The sequence below is a fragment of the Papio anubis genome, chromosome 13 (genome assembly GCF_008728515.1).
Source record: "Papio anubis isolate 15944 chromosome 13, Panubis1.0, whole genome shotgun sequence".
NCBI classification, from domain to species: Eukaryota; Metazoa; Chordata; class Mammalia; order Primates; family Cercopithecidae; genus Papio; species Papio anubis.
Genome location: NC_044988.1, coordinates 75,865,326 through 75,889,598, shown reverse-complemented (window position 1 = coordinate 75,889,598; position 24,273 = coordinate 75,865,326). Strand labels below are relative to the sequence as shown.

Genomic DNA, 24,273 nt, shown 5'->3' with positions numbered 1-24,273 from the left:
ATTAAAGATGCCCACCTTGTGGCCCCAACTCTTAACACCTTCCCTGGGTCTTCTGTGAAGGTTCGTAACAAGTAGGTCAATGTGCACCCATATTCTCTTCTTGTTGGAGAACCAGATCACCACTGACCTCAGAGATTCTACTGCCCCCAAATGCTTCATATCTGATTGCTTTGTTTGATTAGGAAGCACTAGAAAGGAAAGGAATGACTACATATTTGTCCATGGGAGTATCAATATTTGGGCAAAAGGAGGTTGTTGATCACATCTGTCATTCTCTCCTGGCATAACAAGAACTAGAAGGCATCTACAAGAATGTATATTCATCTAAAGTCGTGGGACAGAGGAGTCAGGCGGAAAGGCTTTTCAAAGGCATGCTGCATCTTGCTCAGTGAGTGCGCATTTCTCAATTCTTTCTCAGAAGCAGACATTAAAACCTGCAGCACAGTCATTTAGAATTTCAAAGGTTTCTTCTTCAGGGGGTGGGACACAAAAGACACCACCGTTATTCACATAATGCTGGGATGGTGGGGAACAGCAGCACACCATTAATGAAGACGGTGCAGCAAACCTTTATGGAGAAAGGCAAGAGCTATTCTGCCAGGATAAAGAAGATGCCTCATTACAGTTGCTTTTAAAAAAGATTATTATCATTATTCCTTTTAAAATTCACTCCTGCATTCCACCTAGGTTGGGAGAGCTTAAGAGGCGAAAGACAATTTTTAAAACTAGTTCATAGATCACTAAAGAATCACAAAACACTCAACATTCAGTACACACATCTCTCTCTCTCTCTCTCTCTCTCTCTCTCTCTCTCTCTCTCTCAGTGGAGGGTGTCAATCAGAATTTGGAATAAAAGCAACATCCAAATCAAGAGTTTTTTTTTTTTTTTCTTTCTTAAGGCAGACCTCTTATGGTATTGCTCTGTGTGGTTTAAATGGTACCAAAATCCTACCCAATGGCTTGAAGGACCAAATAAGATGAAGCTTCTCACACATAATGCTGCAGGTCCTTCAACATTATCTTGCATAGCTTCGCCCTTCTTCTCCCTCTCCTTTGTTTTGGAATTACAGAAGGCAAATGCCACAGATTTCAGTTGGAAAACCAGGAGCCCAAGCTGCAGGAACAGCCAGCAGACAACATTGTCTCTGAACTGCTATTGTTTCTATTTTAGCAGCACATTGAGTGATTAGCTTGGGTAACAGTAACATCGCATTACCTTGCAAAGGCTGGAAATGTCTTTCAATAAGGAGGCAACACCGAGTCCATGTGATACAATCCCGTAGACAGAGCCAAGTGGAATACATCAAAGAGAGCCTTGATGCAGATGTTTCATGCAGAAGAAAATTAGGTCAGAGACCACTTCAATTTCAGCTTCTGCCAGCCTCGTTTGAGAGCTTCCAGTGAATTCGTAATGAATAGCTTCTAGGGCACTTTTCTCTCATTCAGTCACAGGCTGCCACAGCCAGATGAGCGTTCCATGTGGAATCTTCTCTCATTATTTAAAACTGCTACTTTGTGTTCTAAAATTCCAGAACCCTTCCAATGCACCACAACTATGGGCCTGAAACAAAAAGACTCCAAAAATACAGAGAGCCATTAATCTGTATCAGATTCTTGCGTGCTCTCTCTCTCCCCATCCATCATATACATGCATGTTTTTTAATACATCCCCAAGCCCTTTTTTTCATCTGCCTATGCAGGTACATAAACCGTTGCTGAGGAATATCGGAGATGTCGGGCTTTTTTAATCTTACTCAACTCTGAAGAAGCTGAGTGGCCTATAGATGACCAAAATGCTTTGTTGGCTTCTTGCCGGGAGTGTGCATGCGTGAGTGAGTGTGGCGTGCATGTATAAAAAAAAAGCTTTTCTCTGAAAAGAGCAGAGAAGGGCAGTGTGACCTCGATGAAAGTGAATGATGCATCTTTTCCCTGCCCACCCCCCGCCCCATCTCACATGTTATTTATTATATTGGAGGGTTAGAATCTGGGGCACCCTGGTATCTTCCTGTATCCTGTGCTCTTGCTACCTACCCTTTTGGGGGTTCACACTGACAAATCCTTGCTGACTGGAGTCAGGGTGTGTGGAGTGGATCACTTCAATTCATGCCAGGAGAAGAATCATTAGATTCTAAATGCATTCGGAAGAGAGGGGGCAGAGAGACAGACTCGGAGGATCACAGAGGCTCCTCAAAGCTGGTGACACTCCGATTTCCCATGGGAAAGGAAATGAAGTGGCAGCCCTAGCTTCAGCTCCCCGTGACACAATTGCTTTGTCTTTGCTACCTCCAAAGCACCAGGGCATTCATTAATTGGTTTTCTCAATTCTAGGTTTTGCAAAGCTGTGGCAGAAAGCCTCAGAAAAGCACTGGAAGGCTGGCTTCTGCTTCAATCCATCATGAGAAGCCATCAAGAAGATGTTGCCTTTCTTGTACTGCCATTAAAAATGCAATATCTGGCTTTAAAATATACTGGTCTTTCTGCCTTTCTTTCCCAACCTGGTCTCCTCCCTGTCAGCACTCTCCTGCAATCTTTTTTTTTTTTCCTCTGTCTCTCTCTCTCTCTCACACACACACACACACACACAAACTCTCACACTCACATGCTCAATTAAAATTTCTGAGGAAGGCAGAAGTGCAAGGGAAGAAGTGGCAGTGGCGTAGAAAGATGAGCTGACAGATAAACCTCGATTTAAGCTCTAACTCCGGGTGAGTTTGGCCAAGCAGCTCTCTTCTCTAGGTTCAGTGTCCATACCTGGAAAAACATGAGTGCTACTCCCTGAGCCCCTCACAGCTTTGACAATAAATAATCTTTCTCTTGTGTTGTAGACAACTAATATCATTCTTGAAATGTCTGGCTATGAGTTGTAGCCACAGATCTACCTATTAAGGTGCTCACAAAGGTCTCGCTCATAGGATTAGCGCCGAGGCATTAAGGGCATGTTCATATCAGCAGGATATTCTGATTTTTTCCAGACACGCTTGCAATGGGATGCAGCTCGATGTAGGAGAAATAACATCGCTTTTGAGTCAAACAGACTTGAGTTTGAATTTAGGATGTCACTTCCCAGCTGTGTGACTGCAGGTGAATCACTTAGCTTCTCTGATCCCTAGTTTCTTCTACAGTAACATAGGAATAATACCCGTAATGGAAGGTTGTTAGAAGAGTAAATGCAATCATATGAAGGTAGAGAGCTTGGCATGGTGCCTGGTACATGGCACGGCAGGTACTCAATACACAGTAGGGTGATTTTTTTTGCTCCTAAAAATGAATACTGGAGACATACATGCATACATGCAGAAAAGGCACATAGGACCTAGAGCAGTGAAAACAATTTAACATACTATTTGAATTGACTGTTGCTGCTCCATATGGAGAATATTCTAAGACACACACACACACACACACACACATACACACACACACACACAGAGTTCAGCTTCTAAAGGCAGTAGCAACCAATCCTAATTTCCTTAAGGTAATACACTTAAAATGCTGAGTAGAGATTTTGGTACATAAGTTCTCAGTAAATACTAGTTATACTCATTTTTATTTAAAATATCTTTCAGTATAGTAAATTCCAGTTTATTATATACCTCTTCCCCATTCTCCTCTCTGAAGAGGCCTGGTTTTTTGCTTTTTTTTTCTTTTGAGACAGAGTCTCACTCTTGTCGCCCAGGCTGGAGTACAATGGCGCGATCTCGGCTCACTGAAACCTCTGGAAGAGGCCTCTTTTTAAGAGGCAACATGGGGCACAGAAAATCTCTGTAAGTAGGAGCCTCAAGCCATCAGTCTGATGCTGAGTTCTTAATCACAAAATCATAGCACTTCAGAGCTTGGCTGGTAGAGAAACTGAAACAGAAATGGTTTACGTGATTTGACCAAGGTCGTGGAGGAACCCCAGTTCTCACAGAGTTCTCCTCATGTTCTTTGCCCTCGTAAGTTCCAACTAAGTCTATGAGAATGAAAATGCTTGACAAAGTCCAGGTGCTTTCCAAATGCCAGAGGCCCCTCTCCTGCACCTGCCAGCTCCTACACCAGCCTTGGCAGAGGGCCACGGCCACTGGAGGTATTTAAGGCTGTCTGCAGCAACCGCACCACTGTCAAAGTAGAGCACTGCTGCCCAAAGCTGGCCTTGGTTTCTGTCAAGGCATGGAGCACAACACCTGGAAAGGGACTCCAGGACCCTCATGCTGAGCAGGCTGTGCCAGCATCAAGGCAGAGGGTAGCCCAGTTGGAGCTGCCCAGAGTTAAACATTAGTCTGCCAAACTCTGGCTCTGTGTGCTGGTATGTGGCCATGGGGATGCACAAAAGCTAGAAAGGCCAAAAGAAGGAAAGAAAAACATCTCTTTTTCTTTTTCTACATTTATTCATTCACTCATTGCTTAGTCATTTCCTTATTCAGTTTTTCTTTTTTACTATCACGGAGAAAGGGCATGGCTAAGATTTCATTATTTAGTAAAAGAGACACAAATAGAGATACAAATAGAGATACAAACCAATTATAATTCAATATGGCAAGTGCTCTAATAGCAAAATACTGTGGCAAAGGAGAGGGAAGCATTCAATTTTCTTGGTTTCCAAATATTAACGGAGTAGAGATTGTGTAATAATCAAGGTTTAATCAGAGAAATAAAACTGATAAATATATGTATATTCATAAACATATACATATATGCATGCATACATTAATGTATATATAATACACATATATACATACACATGAATGTACATACATATATACACACACGTGAATGTACATACATATATATGCACACACGTGAATGTACATACATATATACGCACATGCACATTTAGGGATTTGACCTTACATGATTGTGGAAGTTGGTTTAACAGCCTGTATATGGTTACTGTCTTTGCTCAGATCTGGCAAACCTTTTCTTTAAAGGAGCAGACAATACATATTTTAGGTTTTGGGAGACATACGATCTCTGAAGCACAGAAGCAGCCTCAAGCAATTAATAAACACATGGATCTGGCTATGTGCCAACAAAATTTCATTTACAAAAACAGGCAGTGGTTTGGATTTGCTCTGTGGGTCATAGTTTGCAGACTACTGACCATCTTTGCCACTACTGGTTCTGGAGCCTGAAGTTAGTAGGGCAGAGAGTTGGGCAAGGAAGTTGATATGAAGTGTGAGAGAGCAAGGATGAACTGGAGCCTGCAAAGATGGAAAAGAGCCTAGAATCTGCCTCAGTTTCTCATTGTCTTCCAGCCTCCAACTTTAGTAATGTTTGAGTCCTGAAGAGGTGGTGTCTCTTCATGCACTAAATTCACATGCAAGCCAGGAGTTAAAAAAACTGAAGAAGGATCCAGTGGGAGATGGAATTGCTGCTAGTCTGGCTGTTGGCCCAGACCAACAAGGTTTGCAAGCAGATAAGTAGCATTGGACATGGTTTGCAATAGCACCTGGTGTTCCTGCATTGACCCTCTGAATGTTAACTAACTACGGCTTCTGCTTTAATTCATCCTTCCAAAACTCATGCAAAATGTCTCCTAAGACCCATGCTAACTTGAAACAATGTAAGAAAGGAAATTCTAGGAGGCATAAGTCTATTTGAACTAAGTTGACCCAGTAAAGTCCATACAGATGAGGAAGGTTTCAGACAGGAGCTTACATTGGAACTGGACCTCAAGTATGAATGAGCATTTTTACCAACTGAAAGACACCCCTAGAATCCTCAGAAAGAATTCTTTATGGGTGATCTGTTGTCACATGACTCTAACACAGAGTTTATAAGGAGAAACAACCTGTTCTTTTGCTTGCCAAGCATTTGAATAATTTATATCCCTTTTTTTTTTTTTCACTAATTGACTACTTCCATTAAAATCCAGATGTGAGCAGGATGGTGACTTCTGTGACCATCTTGGCTCAAATTTTTCCATGAAAGTCCAGCCAGTTTGTTTGTCCATACCCGGCAGGAAAACCTACCTCTGGGAAAAAGAGGCTGCTCTGTCTAGGCAAATCATTCAATGCTCAAGCATATTCACATTTAACAATGTTTTAGCAGATAATTCTCATAAAAATTTTTTATTCTGTGTCACAGAACTGACTTCTTTCCCCCATTTTTAGCAACTTGTTCTTTCTTGTGTTTTTCTTCATTAACATCAGATTTTACTAGATGTTCCAGCACCAGATGTTATATTTAATTCCTCCTTCTTCCAGTTCTTTCATGTTTTGAGCTTACCTCCACACCTCTTGCAATCATCCACTCATTCATTGACTTTCCATATATCCATCTTGTTATCCATCTTCGTGTTTATTTATTCGCTCATCTATCCATCTATCTCTCCATTCATTTGTCCATCCATCCACTTATCCCTTCATCTCCTTTTTTTTTTTCCCTTTGGCTACTACCCTGAAATAGGGTAGATAGAAGACTGAAATAGTCTTCTATCATCTCATTCTTAAATGATTACAAGGTCCAATAAACTGGTTTTCCTGAGAGGCTTAGTGAACGCATAGGATGTGGAGTAACATGGGCTTACATTTGAATTCTGTCTCTGTCCTTTACTAACTGTATGATCTTAAGCACATAATTGAAACTCTCTGGGTCCATTGAGGAACTAATAATATCCACATCTCAGGATTGTTGTAGGCGTTTATTGAAAAAAGGTTTATAAGGCAAGTAGTACAGTGCTTGGAACATGCAAGACACTCAATAAATGCTAATTCATTCCCTCCTCTCTATTTCTTATATCCTAACTACTTTATAATGTTTTTTTCATACATCTTCACAAACCCTTGAAATTGTCACCTAACTCTCGGGCTTTTGCTGAAACCATCCTTCTTCGAACAACTGTGTCCACCCCAATTCCTAACTTCCTATTGAGACACATCACTATTTCTAACTTCAGGTCTTCAATCATGTAAACTTTTCTTCTTGAATTATCTGTCTTCCTATTTCTTTTTGTAGAAAATGGATCTGATTTCTTGGACTCTATCCTTCCCCTATGAAAATGCTACCTCTTTCTATAACCTTCTTGAATCCCCCAATTTAAACCTTTACCCCCACTGTATTACTGTAAGACTTTATTTGCAGGTATGAGAAAAGGGATCTTCATTTCTGAGCATACATTGTTGAGTGTGGATATACTTGTTATGTGCTTTTCACAGCAATTTCATGAAGTAATTAGTATTTTTATTCTTTTTTAGTAGAAGAACTTTCCCAAGGTCACTCAGTTAATAAAGACCAAAGCAAAAATATGAACCCAGGTCCAAATATCTTAATTCAAAATATCTTCCATTTCATACTACCTTGCCTTCCATCCTCTATCATATATAGTAATAATTCTGTAAAAATGTTAAAAAACATAATTCTGACATTTATCAAAGATTTTGAAAAATGAAAAGCTATGATTGACCCCATAAATAAATGATATTAAAGGATAGGGATAGTGTTTTATTTATTCCTGTATCACCTTCACTGTCCTGGTGTAAAAAACCTACCAATAGGCATATGGTAAATGTCCCACTGAAAGACATCAAAAGCATAAATAGGACCTTTCACCAGAGTCGTATTCTTGAGATTCTGCCTCAATTTCAAATGTTACAAGTGATCGTAAATCCTTCAGCCATCATATTGTCAGGGTAAGGTCAATTTCGGTGTTCTTTCTTTTTTGTAAGAATGTCTGCAACAAACATGGAATTATTATTGTTCAATTCTTATCATAATAAGACTCTTCATAAATTAGAGTCCTTGGCTATTTTGTGAAAATCCTTGGCCTGATTCCTGCAGCCAAAAGGCAGCAAGCTTCTTTATTTGTCTCTCCATAGCATTAGTAACCCTGTACAAGTTAAATTTGTTTTATTTATAGGTTGGACGAGCTTTCACCCATAAGGAGTGCCGAAGAAATAGACTTTTTCTATCATTCTCCAAAGAGGTTGGAAAGGAACTACTCAGGAGGAAAGCCTGGAGGGTACAAATGGTCAGAATGAAGTATAGTCTTTAGTTCAGAATCAGAAGAGTTAACCACTCAAATCATAAAACACCAGATGAAGCTCACTTCACCCAATAGGAGTGAGCAAAGTGAGAAGAAGGAAGACATGGTGACACAGAAAACCTCCAAGGAGTAATCTCTCCAGTTTGAGTCAAGACAAGTTCACCTGGGATCCTCAAGGTTATATTTTTGCCTAAAAGGCCAAGGAAGTATGCTTTCTGATAGCACAGAAAAGAGTTATAGTTTAAAAAAACAGAGATTGAGAGGGCAATGCAGAATAATCTGTTGATCTGTGGAGTGTCTATGTCTAGTTATTTTTACTTGAGTGTGAGAAGAGCAACTCAAAGTTATTGAATTGAAGGAGTTCAAAGATCAATACAACATGATTCAATAATCATATTGTGAATTAAATAAACATAAATAATCATATTAGACCTTAAATCTGCTATCTCTTTGGAGAGAAATGAGATGGTTATCATCTTTGATAAACCCCCAAATTCTCTGTTGTCCTCATGAAAGGAACATGCTGCTGTTTCACCGTGAGCTTTGAGAACCTTTCGAAGAGAAAGAATGGGTTTTTGTTGCTCAGTACATACAAACTTGCCTGGTGCCCCTTCTAATTAATGGCATTTATTTCCCCCAGAGAGTTGCCTAAGGCTGAAGGCAGGGATGTGGCATTGAGACAGAACTAACCTAACTGGCTCTCATGGGGATTGATCGCATGCATTGACCTTCCACTACAGTGTTCTAAGCATTTGAGTTAACTGAGTGTGCCTTCCCTACAAATAAGTCTCAGTCACTCCATAGAAAAGAAGATGGGATTGTCAGGTATTAGGTATAAAACACTGTATCTTTAAGACAAGGTGAAGTTTACTTTCAAAGCAGGGTGTGGAACTTTCTAAAGAGAAGCCCTGCACGGTCATAAACTATTCATGAAAGTTCTCATGTTTCTAGAACTACCTACTTTCTAGTTCCCTTAACTGGTCTTATTACTACCTGACTCATCTTGCTGACAACTGTGACCCCAGATCTACCTTTAATTTATTTTAATACATTCCCTTTTTTATCCTGGACATAAGGTGTATAAATTGTTGATATCTTGTCCATTTGATACAGGACCTTGACCTTCCTTGATACCACTGTCCTTACTTTTGCTAGAGATGTCAGTGTCAGACACATTTCTCACTGCCTGCTCTTGATATCCCATTCCTACCCCCATTTTTGGCTTTGCTTTCCCTGTGAAAACTTTACAACTGAAAGAGGTTCCACTCCATGACACAAAGCCAAAGGCAGGACAAGGGACTGCAAAGGCTCCCACAGCAAAGTCTTCAGTGTCATAGGCCAGAGGGAATGAGCTCCATCACCCTTAGCACGTAAGCAACAAGAGGCCTGGCCTAGTTTCATACACCCCAGAGAACCCTTAGCTAAGCAGGTGGTCACACCAACTTCAGACTGTGCTTCAACTGTATCCATGTCCTAGGAAAAGCCAACCACGTCATTTTGCATCAGCCAATGCAGTGCAATAGAATAGTACATGCTTTGGAGCCAGGGCTACTTGGGTTGGAATCCTGGTTCTACTCCTTGCTAACTGTGTTACTTCAATCAAGTTTCTTAACTTTTCTAAGCCTCAGTTTCCTTACCTATAAAATGGGGGTAATTGTACTTGCCTTTCACTGTCATTGTGAGAATTTAGAGATAATAATTATAAAATATAGGACATTGCATATAACATACGATAAATAGAGTTTATTATTATTTATCTTTCCTTGCTATTTTTGTCATTATTATTATTGTTATGACAGGGCTTTAATGTCTAGATTCTGGCAAGAATAGCAAACATTTCAAATATCCAGGCAGCTCATTTCTTGAGAGATGGACCACAGGTTTCCTCACAAACTAGGCTGGTTGCTCAGTGTTGTAAATCACCACTTGGCTTCCTGCCTGAACTTTTAATCTTGTCCCCATCTCAATTTAAAGAGGGTGAGAAAGCAGAGACATCAATCGTTTCCTTGTCAAGGACAACAGCCCCTTCCTTCTTCCTTGGATCTCTCCTGGGGACCCATCTGCCTGGTGCCAAGGGAGGGGGCTGCTGCTGAATACAAATCACCATGTGGTGGGGGAGGCTTGTGCTTCTATATCAGCCAAGAGCCATTTCGCCATCTCTGTGTGAGACTCCAATGAGCCCAACCCAGTCCTCCCACTGCTCCTGGGGTTAAGCGCCCCACTGCTTCACAGTCACCCTGGATAGTGATGTAACCATGAAGATGGCAGTTACCCAAGGTACTGGGACACAGACTTTATTGATTTGTTCTTCTAATGCATTAGGAGGAAACAGGAAACCTCAGGAAGGTCATAAGCGACAATTGTGCATTGACTGGCACAGACATTGACTTCATTCAGAAAGGCACGACTCAAGAGGCCTTGCTTTCAGAGAGGAGGGGGGCCATAGAGGCACGACTCAGAAAATAAAGACAATAAGCACGGGCTGGATCACAGGGAATCAGAAGGAACTGAAGAACCTAACGCTCAAGCTCACACTTGAGGGAAAGTCTTTGTTCAGTTCTGGGTAGAGCCAGATGTTCAATCAATGTTACTAAACAATTGGATGAAGGCATAAACCAGCAAGGGTGAGCCCCTTAGAACTTCCTCTATCGATTTTCTGGGCACCTCTGTACCATTTTCCCATTTGATTCTGTGGTTACATGCCCTTCTTTCCATCTCTTTTTCATGATCTTTAAAGCTGAGCACGTCAGAGAACTTTTAATGGACTCCTGCTGTTTCCTTCAGCTTTCAACCTCTTGCGATGCGCCCTGTAATCACTGACCACTGCAAAAATCAGAATGACACGTTTGAAGATCTCCTGGCCCTCCTGTACCCTCTTTTCTTCTAGGTCTGTGTTCTGGATATTTGGGGTCTGCCTCTCAAAAGTTTTGCCTTCTCTGATGATTATATTAACGAGAAGTGCCATCTTTCTTCAAGGGTTCTGGTTATTTCAACTTTATCATCCAATTCTCACTTTCTTGTGAGCAGTGATTCCAGATGAGCATTTGAGTTAACTGAGTGTGCCTCCTCTACAGATAAGTCTCAGCCACTTCATAAAAGGGAAGTTGGGATTCTCAGGTATCAGGTTTAAAACATTGAATCTTTAAGACAAGATGAGTTTACTTTCAAAGCATGGTGTGGGACCTCGTAAAGAAAACTGTCTGTGAAGCCACATCTTTCCAAATGTTTGGCTTTAATCAATTCAGTGGACTTTTGGATAGGATCCTAAGGTCTCTTCTAACCCCATAACTACAGTCAAATCATTAATCCAGAACTCAGTGGAACATTGCAGTTTTTGTAGAAACGGTTCTCTACTGATTGTTAATACCGAGAAACTATAGACCGCCAAGCAGAGATGGAACTTCAAACCATTCTTTTGTTTAGGCTTTTGTGGGCTCTGTACAGGCATCAGATCTCTAGTCCTGGTTTTAGTATCCATGTAAAACATCATCTTGGCAGAAGGAGACGCAACAGAAAAGTGATATCTACAATGAAAGACGTAATGCAGGGGTTTACTCATAAGCAGCGTGGAGATTAAGGACAAAGACTTCTGTAGAGCTCAGATTCTAACACAAGGAGGTGATTAGTCCCAGCTCTGCAAGTTACTCTCTCTGTAATTTAGGCACATGACTTAAACTTTGTAGCCTCATGTTACATTTTTACTAATAAACTAATAGTAGCCTCAAGCTTAAAAGGGATTACTAATAAACTGATTTGGGGGTGCTATGAAGATAAGTAGACAATGAATTTTCAATAGCCAAGCACATAGTAACTGCTCAATAAACAATTGTTGGTTTTTTCCCTCGTCACCCAAGATTCCAGTGAGTTCTGGACTAATAATTTGGCTTCAATTATAGACTCACGGGTTTAGAAGGAACCTTAATATCATATCTTAGGATAAAACATCTATATTTATTAACCACTAACTGTGTGCCAGGCAATGTGGTAAGCAATTTGAAAATAATATTTTATTTATTGAGATAACAGATATACTCATATTTCAGATGAGAAAAGTGGGGCTCCCATGTATTAAATAGTGTTCCTTAGGTCATGCACCTCATCATTGATAAAGCAGAGGTGCACATCTTGGACTCTCTCACTCAAGAGCCCATTCTCTTAACCACACTGTTGTAAGAACATTTTAGAATGAGAAAGCAGTGGTATGACTTTAATAAGCTAAAAAATCAGTGAACTGTAGAGTCCTTGGGGAAATAGGGTTTGGAGAGTGGAGGTGGAAATGCACTAAAATAATAGATTCCAGTATCGATCTAGTGAGCGGAGCTGAGGAGACAGAGATTAGTAGGATTTGTAAAGTTGTTATTAGTATTTGCCAAAGATGTTTGCCATTGCCCATGTTCTTCTTGGGAATGTTGCCTTTTGAATATTACTCTGGAAAACAGGATCACATAAAAATCCTTTCTTTCCTGTGTCCCAACATGCTTATTAAGTTTTCTCAGTACTGGGTACCATGATAGGCAGGGAGAGAACAGAGATATCAAACACAGGGCAAGTTTTGCATTTGATGTGTTTCAATTACAGATATAAGAAGCTATATCTGGAAAAAAATGTGGGGCAGCATTTGGATGAGCTTTGAGTCTACACTGAGGAGTCTTGACTTCAGCAACAACCTGACATATGGAGTTATTTAGGAGGGGAGTGCTGTGAGAGCTGCAATTTCTAAAACTCACCCTGGACCAGAGATGATGCTATAGTTTGTTACCTGGTATCCCTGAACACAAAGAAGTCCACAGATGTGATGAGATGAATACCTTAAATTTGTAGGTGAAAAGCCATGTCTATGTGCACATGAGCTTTCTTTTCTGAAAAGAATGTCGAAAATGTGATTCTCAAAGAGTCAGTGATGCAAAATTATTAAGGTCAAATACTACTAGTATTGGCTCAGAAGGAAGAAAAATTAGAGGAAGATACATAAGGGTTGGTGAAGAATACAGTTGAGAGATGAAGATGAGCAGAGATAGTGTCATGGAGATGGAGCTGGCAGATATAAAGGCTATGCTTCCTAGGACCTAGGAATGACACCTGAAATGGGCAATTAATCAGGTGTGGAAGGTAAGAAAAAAAGGAAAGATGAACCTCCAATGCCTCTTGATTTTCTAGCCTGGGAGATGAATCAACATACCAAGAAAGAAAATACAGAAGATACTATAAGTGTAGGGAGGAGATAATAAATTTAGTATTGGTATTAGTATAGATTGCTCTTTGGAACGTAATTATGGAATTGCAATTTTCTCTGTGAAGCTTAGAACATATGTCAGAAAGTGTAATTTAACTCATTGACATACCATACCAATGAAGATGAACTTGTTGGTTTGAGATTTGTAATGCAAACACAAAAAGGATTGTTTTCTATAAAATTTGGATGTATACCTAAAATTGAAGGTATGACCCCATCTCCTATTTTCACCTCTCTCATTCCCCCACAGTCTCTGGGACAAAGGTAGTAATTCAAAATGGCTTAAAAATGTTTACACAATGCCCAATGTTTAAATAAATTCTTAAGAATTGGCACAATCCAGATCTTTTCCAAACTAGGTAAAAGAACAATCCAGTTATTGCCAGAATTTTCTTTTTTTATAAAGATATTTGGTATTTTGTAGACATAGTTCAAATTATACCAATGCCTTGACCATCAAAAGTATAAAACCTTACAAGGAAGATTTTCAGCAAATACTGTGTGCCAGTACTAGATCTCTTTGTAAATGTTAACCATTCTAGGCAATTAACATATTTTCATTGCATCAACCCTATGAGGTAGATATTATTTTCCCTGCTTTACAAATGAAGAAAAATGAGAGCGAAAAACTAAGAAACTTGCCCAAATGTGTCAAAGTAGGAACTGGCAGATCTTTTCTAATCCCTAGTCTATATATTTTCTGACTACATCTGCACCTCTGGGTCATTGAGCCCATTCCTTTTTAGTGTCCCCATCCCCTTTATGCCTTCCTTTCACTCACCACTCAGCTTAGGTTCCAGAATCTGAAGCTGTAATCATCTTGCAAATCCTCACCTTCCTGGCCCTTCCATCATTCTCAGCCAGTCAAACTCAGTCCTCAAACCCAACCATGCCTACCTCGTTCCTACACCAGGGTCACTGATGGTGAACTGGAGAAAAATATTCAACCATACTGTCTGGTCAACCTCAAATTTGTGACCACAAACCTCAAGTGGACTTTCTATTTTCCCTGGCAACCTTGCCATGTTTTTTGATTCTCTCATTATCCAAGACAACCATAATGGAGTCTTCTCATTTCTCAACCTTCTTACTCTGCCCCCTTCTTTTTATTCTCAGATGATGACCTTGCTTCTTATCCAGCTAAGAAAAGAGTTGTGATCTGAAGATAAAAACATGTATTCTCATTACCAGTTTTCCAACCTATCTGCATCTTAACCTCCAGAGCCAGCTTTCTCCTGTTTATATATTTATTCATAAGGATTGTTCATGCTTCTACTAAGACCAACCCTTCTCCTTGTGCACTAGATCTCATCTCACTTCTTTCTTTTGGACTTTGTTCCTGTAGTAGTCATCCCTTTGTCCTCGTGATCATTTTTTCCTTTTCTGTTGATCATTGCCATCAGCAGACAAGCATGCTATTCTGTTATCCTGTTTCCCATGTTAAGAAAATGAAATCCGCCCTTGACTCATATTCTCTTCTAGTTCTTGCCATATGCTTTTCCTCTCTTTTAAAGCAAAACTCAAGAAAAGAATTGTCCATCCATACTTGCTCTCTCCACTATCTCACTGCTAATCCTCTTTTTAAAATGTGCCAATCAGGCATTAGTTCCCATTCTTTCAAAAACATTTTTTGAAAACTGTTATTATCAATGCCATCAAACAACGACATGTTGTCAAATCCAGTGATCAATTATCAGTGCTACTCTTAAACTCTCAGGTGCTCTGACAAAGTTATTCACTTTTTCTCTCCTCAATACTCTGTTCTCTTGGCTTCTGTGATAGTCAGTTCCAGATTTTCTTCTCCTTCACTGGTCAACCCATCTTAGTACTTTTTTTTTTTTTTGCTGGCTCCTCCATCCCTGCTCTGACGATTCAGTGTGTTTCTCTACTGTCTCCTCGCCACCTGCATTTGTTTACGGATTTTTTCATACAGTCTGATAACCCCCAACTTTCTATCTCTCGTCCTAAATTCTTCCATGATATGTGGGATATCAATTACCTGCCAAACATATAGAATGTCTATTATTTATCTTATATGTAATACAGCTAAAACAGAAATCCTGATCTTTTCTTCCCTCTCAAAATACTCTGATTATTTCCAGTCTTTTTCAAAATACAGAAATCATTATTGATTTCTCATTTCCCCTTATTTCTTACATCTAAGCTATCAGCAAGTTTTGTCAGCTTTACCTTAATCTCACTTCCCTCCATCCGACAGTTCTGGTCTAAGTTACTACGCTGTCTTTGTTGGACTACAATTGCCTACAAATTGATCTCACTGCTTCTACTCTTCCTTCTTTCCCCTCCTCATATCTCTTCTCTACCTCAGTAGCCAGTGTTCCTTTTAAAATGGATTGTGTTTCTGTCTCTAAAATCACTTCAATTGCTTTCCATTTTACTGATAATGAAATTCAGACTTCTTAACGACCCACCAGGCATTACCTGATCCAGTCACTGCTTACCTCTCTAATCTTATTTTCTATGACTTTCCCCATTGGCCAATTGTGCTGTATCTACATTGGCATTTTGACTTTCTTCTAACCCATACAACTCATTGTTGCTCTAAGGGTTTTGCATTTCTCATTCTCTGGACTCAAATGCTCTTATCCCAGATACTTATGAAACTCTTCCCATTAAAAAACATAGAACATCTTATTGCAGCACTATTCATAATAGCAAAGACATGGAATCAACCTAAATGCCCATCAACAGCAGATTGGATAAAGAAAATGTGATACATATGCACCATGAAATACTATGCAGCCATAAAAAAGAATGAGATTATTTCCTTTGCAAGAACACGGATGGAGGTGGAGGCCATTATCTTTCGCAAACTAATGCAGGAACAAACCCAAATACTGCATGTTCTCACTTATAAGTGGGAGCTAAATAATGAGAACACATGGACACATAGAGGGGAACAACAGACTCTGGGGTCTACTTGAGGTTGGAGGGTGGGAGGAGGGAGAGGATCAGAAAACATAACCATTGGGTACTAGGCCTAGTACCTGGTGATGAAATAAGCTGTAAAACAAACCCCTTTGACATGAGTTTACCTCTATAACAAATCTACCCATGTACCCTTGAACCTAAAATAAAAGTAAAAAAAAAAAATATGAAGAAGGTGACAATGTGACTAATAAAATAAAAATTTGGTCAAGACAGCAAGAATACCATAATTAGTATAAAACAAAAAGAAAACCACACACACTTGGCCGGGCACGGTGGCTCATGCCTGTAATCCCAGCACTTTGGGAGGCCGAGGCGGGCGGATCACGAGTTCAGGAAATCGAAACCATCCTGGCTAACACCGTGAAACCCTGTCTCTACTAAAAATACAAAAAATTAGCCAGGTGTGGTGGCGGGTGCCTGTAGTCCCAGCTACTTGGGAGGCTGAGGCAGGAGAATGGCATGAACCCAGGAGGCGGAGCTTGCAGGGATCCAAGATCGCACCACTGCACTCCAGCCTGGTCCAGAGAGTCTCAAAAAAAAAAAAAAAAAAAAAAAAAAGACACTTGAACTACTTAGATAAAATTCTGCTTGTATTAATGTGCATCATATATTAGTATAAAAAGATTTATTTTTATACGAACACCCAGTTAAATATGTTAAAACAATCCATTGTTAATACTTGCCTGTGTAAGTTGTGACTTTTTGTTGTATGTTTTACTATCAAAGAGATTGTATAACTAAAAAAATGTAGAACATCTTTTTAAAATTTTATTTATTTATTTATTTATTTATTTATTTGTTGAGATGGAGTATTGCTCTGTCACCCAGGCTGGAGTGCAGTGGCGTGATCTCAGCTCACTGCAACCTCTGCCTCCCAGGTTCAAGCAATTCTCCTGCCTCAGCCTCCTGAGTAGCTGGGACTACAGGCATGTGCCACCACGCCCAGCTAATTTTTGTAGTTTTAGTAGAGATGGAGTTTCGCCATGTTTCCCAGGCTGGTCTCGAACTCCTGACCTCAGGTGACCCACTTGTCTTGGCCTCCCCAAGTCCTGGGATTACAGGCTTGAGCCACCATGCCCTGCCCAGAACATCTTAAAAGCCTAGAACTTCTGTTAGAAGAGCCTTAGAGATCTATAACACAAAACTCATTTTTGCATTTTAGAGCTGAGAAAAGTGAAGCTTAGAAAGCTAAGAGACTTGCCCAAATCCAAAAAGGAAGTGATCAAGCAGAGACCTCCATTCCTCTGTGACCAATTCCCTTTGCTTTAAATTTTTTAGGAAAGCTAATTACTCTGTGTATGGCACTCTTCTTGTTTTCTACTCACATTAACTGTTATTAGTTATAAACAATAGCACAATTTGTGTATTAGGATTATATTCTTTTGAATTCTTTTCACAAACTCTTTCCTGGTGCAGTATGCTTACATGGGCAAGATAGATCAGAGAAAAGATTATGGAAACTCAAGGATGATAGTATTTTAACTTAATAGATGTATTTGGCTTTTTCTCTGTGGAAATCAAAGTGCTTCACTCAGAGGTGTTAATTCTCCTGTGATCCCTCTGAAGTAACTTACAAAGACCATTGCACAGATGAGAAAACCGAGTTTGCATCCCCTGTCTATACTACTGACATCAGCTGGAGGGACATTTCTAAAATATATGACTGGCTGCTTTATTCCTCTGCTTAAAATCCTTCATGACCTCCTTTGCCCTCAGGATAAATTCCAGACTCTTTCACCAAGCTAAGCAGCCCTCATAACCCATACTCTCACAGTTAACCTCTACCCCTTCCACTTCCTTTGGTACACCCACTGCTATTGCCCAGTGGTTCTTAACGCTTCAGCCACACATGTCATGCTCATTGTCTTTCACCTCCAAGGCCTTTACCCATTCTGTTTTCTGCTCTGAGCGCCCTTACATACCTGTTCTTTGTAAAGAGGAACAGGTGTTACCTCTTCTCTGTATCCTCTGAGGCAGTGGCATTTGCTTTCTCAGTATTTTAAACATCTTATGCATGACCCTATTAAATAATTTATAAGAGTATGAAGGGTTTTTGTTTGTTTTGTACTTCTCACTTCTCTTCTAGCTTGAGCTCTTGATGGACAAGCATTGGGCCTTATTCCTTTTGGTCTTCATGGAACCTAGTTCAAGACTAGGCTCATGGTAGTATCTGAAAAGGTACTGGATGAATGAGTGAATGAGTGAATGTGACTAGCACCCTGGCAGGAAGTGAGAACAGCCTCCCTACAGAATGTTTTAATGGATTCTCATCTGCCACTGCCTTGACTGCGCCTCTTCCAATTCCACTGATATTTCACAGACTTTAAAATACTCTCTCCCAGGGTTAAAGAGAGCAATTACTCTTGCCAGGCTCCTGGCAGGCACTGCCAACAGCTCTTTAAAGGCCTTCTTGAGCCATCTCTGAGACTCCAAACATGGACACATGCTATGGAATTTACATCCATTTGTTTAGTGCAGTACACTCACCTCTAGTGTTATACAAGATGATTTCTAGGTGATTTGTGGATGTTGTAAAATAGATATGCTATGTCATTTAAAAAGAACTCTTTTTTGATTGATGATAGCAAGTTACAGGTTCTGTTTAAAAATTATTTAGGTTTAAAATGAATAGATTTAAAGACAAATATTAAGTTCAAAAAACACAGGTGTATGGCAAAACCTGTGAAGTGGTGCCTGAATGACTAATGGTAGAAAAATAGCTGATTTCATTCCTGTAATCATTCACATACTAATTCATCAAATGTTTATGGCACGTTGCATGGTAGACCCTATTCTAAGTAAGTGGGATATAGGCAGTGAACACTTTGTTTTGGTCTCTGTCCTTTAAAATTTAGACCATTTCCTTGGGCACATTGCACATTCCACTACTGGGAAGAACAATTCGCTAGTGTTCACATTGGTGTGGGTTGACTAGATTGGATGAGAATGGCATAATCACTTTCTGGAAAAAGAAAAATATATACAAATATACATGTACATCTATATGTATGTGTGTGTACATGTGTGATCTTGTGATCTGGATTACTGTTTTGCCAATTCTAATCAACAGGATATGCCAGGCCGGGCGCGGTGGCTCACGCCTGTAATCCCAGCACTTTGGGAGGCCGAGACGGGTGGATCAGAAGGTCAGGAGATCAAGACCATCCTGGCTAACATGGTGAAACCTCGTCTCTACTAAAAAATACCAAAAACTAGCCGGGCGAGGTGGCGGGTGCCTGTAGTCCCAGCTACTCGGGAGGCTGAGGCAGGAGAATGGCGTGAACCCGGGAGGTGGAGCTTGCAGTGAGCTGAGATCCGGCCATTGCACTCCAGCCCGGGCGACAGAGCGAGACTCTGTCTCAAAACAAACAAACAAACAAACAAAAAACAACAGGATATGCCAGTGGGTATATACATATACACTCACCACACAACCACCGAATATTAGAATTGTTCAGTCACACTGCATAGGAAATGGAGCTGTAAAACAACTTGCCAGGAGTGGAGCTGAAAGGTAGACAGTGAGTAATAGGAACAGAACTGACATTGGCATCAGATCAGAATTCAAATATCAGTTTTGCTATTTACTTCAAGACTTTGGGCATGCTCACAACATTCAAGGCCTTAAATGATTAGTTATGCCTAGCATGGATATGGGAAGGGGAATTGGATGATTAGTTATGTCTGACAGCAGCATGAAAGGGGAGAATGGCAACATGCTTGCTGCACTGCATTTACTGTTTCTGAGCTGGATAGCTTTGAAGAGATCTTTGAAGGCTAACTTTATGCAGTTCTGCAAAAATCAACTTCTCTATATTTTTCAAAAGAGTAAGTAGTGAGTGAATATGGCAAAGATGGCAGTGATGGTGCTGGTGGTAATGGTGTGGAACAACTTCAATTTACCTCCACAAAACTGGTGGTAGGAGGCCTCTAAGATAGCCCCCAATAATCCCCACCCCCTGCTGCTCCTCCCCATCTGTGATTCTCTGTCTTTCAATGTGAAAGACTTATCATTTCCCTTGTAACAAGTAAAATACAGCACAAGTAATGGAATGTCATTTCTGATATTCGGTTATAAAAAGTCTGTGACTTCTGTCTTGGGTTCTCTCTCTCCCTCTCCTTCTCTCCCTTTCTCTTTCTCTCTCTGAAGGAAGCTAGCTGCCATGTTTCAAACTGTTCAAGGGAGAGGTCCAAATGGTAAAGAGCTGATGTCACTGACAAACAGTCAGTGAGGACATAAGCCTGCCAACAGCCACATGAGGAAGCTTGGAAATAGATCCTCTCCAAGATTACTCTTGAGATGACTGCAGCCCTATCTCACACCCTGACTATACCCTTTTGAGAGATTCTTAGTTACAGACAAACAGCTAAGCTCCACCTGGATTCCTGACCCACAGCAATTGTGAGATTGCATATGCTTAAGCTTCTAAGTTTTGGAGTAATATGTGGCAAAAGAAAACAAATACAGAACTCTAAGTTTGGCAATCACTAAGATGAGTCTTGATGGTGGCCTGAGTCCTATATTTTGTATATTAAGAATTACTTTGAGCTCAGATCTCTATTTGGATACAAAACCATCCTCTGCACATATAGACACTGGGGGACCAGAGTCACACGTTGCTGTGAGCTCCAAAACAGTATTCCAACTTCCAACTGGATATCGCTTAAAGAATGTCTCCACATATAACGTTCCTAAATTCTCTCTAGTCCTGTTCCTCTACTGTTAGTCTCTATTGTTAGGCTCAAGTCACAAACTTTGGAATATCAGCGATTCCCTCTCACTGTTACTGACTATAGCTTATCTCTAGAATCCTCCCCTTACTATCACTGTTCAACTTCACTACCAGGATCTCATACCTGGATTAGGGCAATAGCTTCCTGTCTATCTTCTTGCTTGTCCCAAGACTTCCTCTTGCACTGTACCCATTACAATCCTTTGTCCTTTTATCATTGGATCTGTAAATTTGTAATATTTAATGTGGAAACAAGCATATAAAAACAAAACTATCTTGAATTCCATCATCTTTAATCTGATTTAATTTCTGTACAGCCTTTCAGTCTCTGTTTACATGCAAAAAATATATCTCTGTCTATATGCAAAAATGTATATCATTTGATGGTAATAATATCTATATAATTTGTGTGTGTGTGTTTTACTTTTAACCATTTTCTCAATTTGCCACATTTTGTCTTTGAAATTATTATTGCCAATGACTGCACAATATTCCATGGAGGGGATATCCCTAAGATACTTAACTATTTCCCTATTGGACATTTGAGGTATTTCTAATATTTATTATTATAAGTGATATTGGATTATCTTCCTGTGAAAAATTGTTTTCCCCTTGTCAATTAGTTCACTATAGTAAATTTTCAGAAAGATAATCACTAGGATAACCATTCTGAAAACTTTTTGTTATTAGATAGATGTGCCTCATATTTTTCTGAGAAGATTGAACCTGGGGTATTTTGTGCCAAAAATGTAAAACAATATCTTTTAATTTCCAAATTTTTTGACATAGCAACATAATTATTTTTAAAATTCCCATTATAAGTGACTCATTTGACAGCATCAAAAAATTCCCATAGTAATGTGGACAGATGAAAGCATTTAGGAGGAAGGGAAGAGCAGAAGTACTTTAAAGTTTATTAGGACTGGACATATTTTTCTCCATTCCAATATGCAAGCAAACAAACAACTCTCACTCTATTTATTGACCTCTAGGAATGTAGATGCCTATTAATTTTCATACCAACTTTGTAAACGTAAGCCCCACTCTCAGTACTGTGCTCCTCCCCAGCGGGTGACAAGGCAGCTGTGCATAGAACCCACAGACCTCTCTTTCTTCAGAATACCCTGGGTACCTGGAATGCCAGCATACTCGGCCCAAATGGCCCTAGCCCAGATTTTCACGATCATAAACAATAAATTTAACTTTTATTCTAAATCTTCCTCCCTGTCCTATTCTTCTCCTTCCTTTTGTTCTCCCTCTCCCCTTCATCCTTCTCTCCCATCCCTCCTCATTCTTTTTCTTCTTCCTCTTCTATTTATATCAAGCTTTGTGCATAGAGGCCACACTAGTATAGAAATCAAGAGTGAAGACTGTGAAATCAGACCACCTGGGCTCACTCTCAGCTCTTACACACTTAAGCAGCATGAATATAGATACAATTGTCTCACTGTTCTTTGGTTTCCTCATCTGAAAAATGGGGATAACCTGACTGCTTCCTCCTGGAGTTATGATGATGATTAAATAAGTCAATATATACCCGGCAATTATAACAGTGTCAGCACATGGTGAGTGCTCAGTAACTATCAGCCACTATGACCGAATCCTTTCACATCATTTCCTTAGAAAAGGTTTCCAGAAGCGTAATTACTGAGACACGGGGTAATAACACCTTTTATGCTCTTTTCATGCTTAACCTCCTGAAAGTGCAGCACTGATTTCCACTGGATGGTGATAGTTTCAAGGACTCCACCTCACTCAGGGCTGGAGAGGAAGGCATGGAGGATAAATGATTCACTGTGGCCTGGCCTGATGTCACCTTAGCAGTGGGCAGCCAGGCTTGTGTCTGAGGAAAATGCAGCTAGACTCACCCACATTATACAGTTGGCTGTGCAGTGGTGTCAAGCAACAAGCTGATACTAGAGAGAAGTCAAGGAGAAATACGATTGCCTCAGGATAGGCACTGCTCTTGTCAAGAAAATTCCTAGGAACATGAAGAGAGACGTGCTTAAACGGTTCTGTGAGTCATATCCAGGAATTTGTAGAACAAAAGGGCAATCACTCCACGGCCACGCAGGGCTCCTGACAGAGGGCTTTCATGGAAGGACCAAGGAGGGCCAGAGAACACAGAGCAGACCAAGTCATTACCTCCCTGGTGATTCCTGACCCACATTTACAGGAGCCGGTTTCCCTTTCTTCTTCTATGAGGGACATTAATAGTTCAGTTCTTTTTAGTAGACAGAGAGGTTCTGGGTATCTGAGGGGTTTAAGAAAGACTGACACACAGGACTGCAAGAAACTCGACGCACGCTGACAAGACCTGACTTCCCCAAAATAACTTACTCACCAGATCCTTGTTGCTGGTAATTTAGCAGCAGTTGGGGCGTTTTCATGGTTGTCTTGAAAGTCAGGACACTGGGTTGATGCGACTGCTACTGACAATGATGAAAAAAGGTGAGAATGTGATAATGATGATAATGAAAATAATGAAGAGAATGAGAAACTAATATGGACTGAGCATGCCAGTGCTGGGAGCTTTCATATGTTTTATCTCAACTCATTTTCATGACCTCCCTAAGAGGTGAATATAATTATCCCCATTGTACCTTACAGAGGTTAGGTATCATGCCCATGGTACCATAGCTGCTATGTGCCCACCAAGGATTTAAATTCCTGTCCACATTTAAAATCCTGGGTTTTTCCCCCCAAATTCTATGCAGTAGATAAAAACACCATGAAATAAAAACAAAAAACAGACCACCCAAAACAGAACAAAACACAATCCATCTTGGAGAAGTATCCCCATGTAACCTTTCTGAAGGGCATCGGACTTTCTGTAATTACAAAACTAACTTTGCTGCATGTCGTGTACTTTGTGTTTTCTGCCTTAAAGCCAATTAAACACATTATCCCTGCCAGGACCTTAGACTAAAAACCAGTTCCAGATTTGTGAGAGTCTGGAGATGTGGGGATTAAAACAGCCTGATCACAGAGGGTTAGACTATTTGAAGGGTGAGCAGCCTTCACCCAGCGATCCTAGCGACCTGATTCCCCTTATGGGGCAGCCATCAGATTTCTCAGCAGATCAGTTGTTCCCAGCTGACTTGCTCATCTGAGCAGCCAGAGAGCCCTCACGGTTGACCACTGAGAGCACACCTGAGACTGCCCGGCTTGTCAGTGCCCGGCAAGTTTGCTGACCTGATTAACCTATGATAATTATTTTGTGAAGCTACACAGAAGGCAGAAGGTACTAGACAGACAGCCCTGTTGGCCAGGCCTTCACAGTTCATTTCCACAGGGCATTCCCATTTAAGTCTCTGGACATGAGCTAGATTCATCCCTACATATTTCTTTCCCTTTTCTGCTTGTTCTCTTCCCTGCCCTCTATCGTGCAC

General features: G+C 40.3%; 1 long non-coding RNA gene across 1 annotated transcript; it reads right to left on the bottom strand.

Annotated features, from left to right (window-relative positions):
• Nucleotides 1-898: 898 nt before the first annotated feature.
• LOC110741373 lies at nt 899-4,695 on the bottom strand. The gene is made up of 2 exons (XR_002517475.2): nt 1,217-4,695; nt 899-1,114 (listed from the first exon to the last, which is right to left on the bottom strand). It is a non-coding gene; the product is annotated as an uncharacterized LOC110741373 (long non-coding RNA).
• Between the last annotated feature and the right edge of the window lie 19,578 nt (nt 4,696-24,273).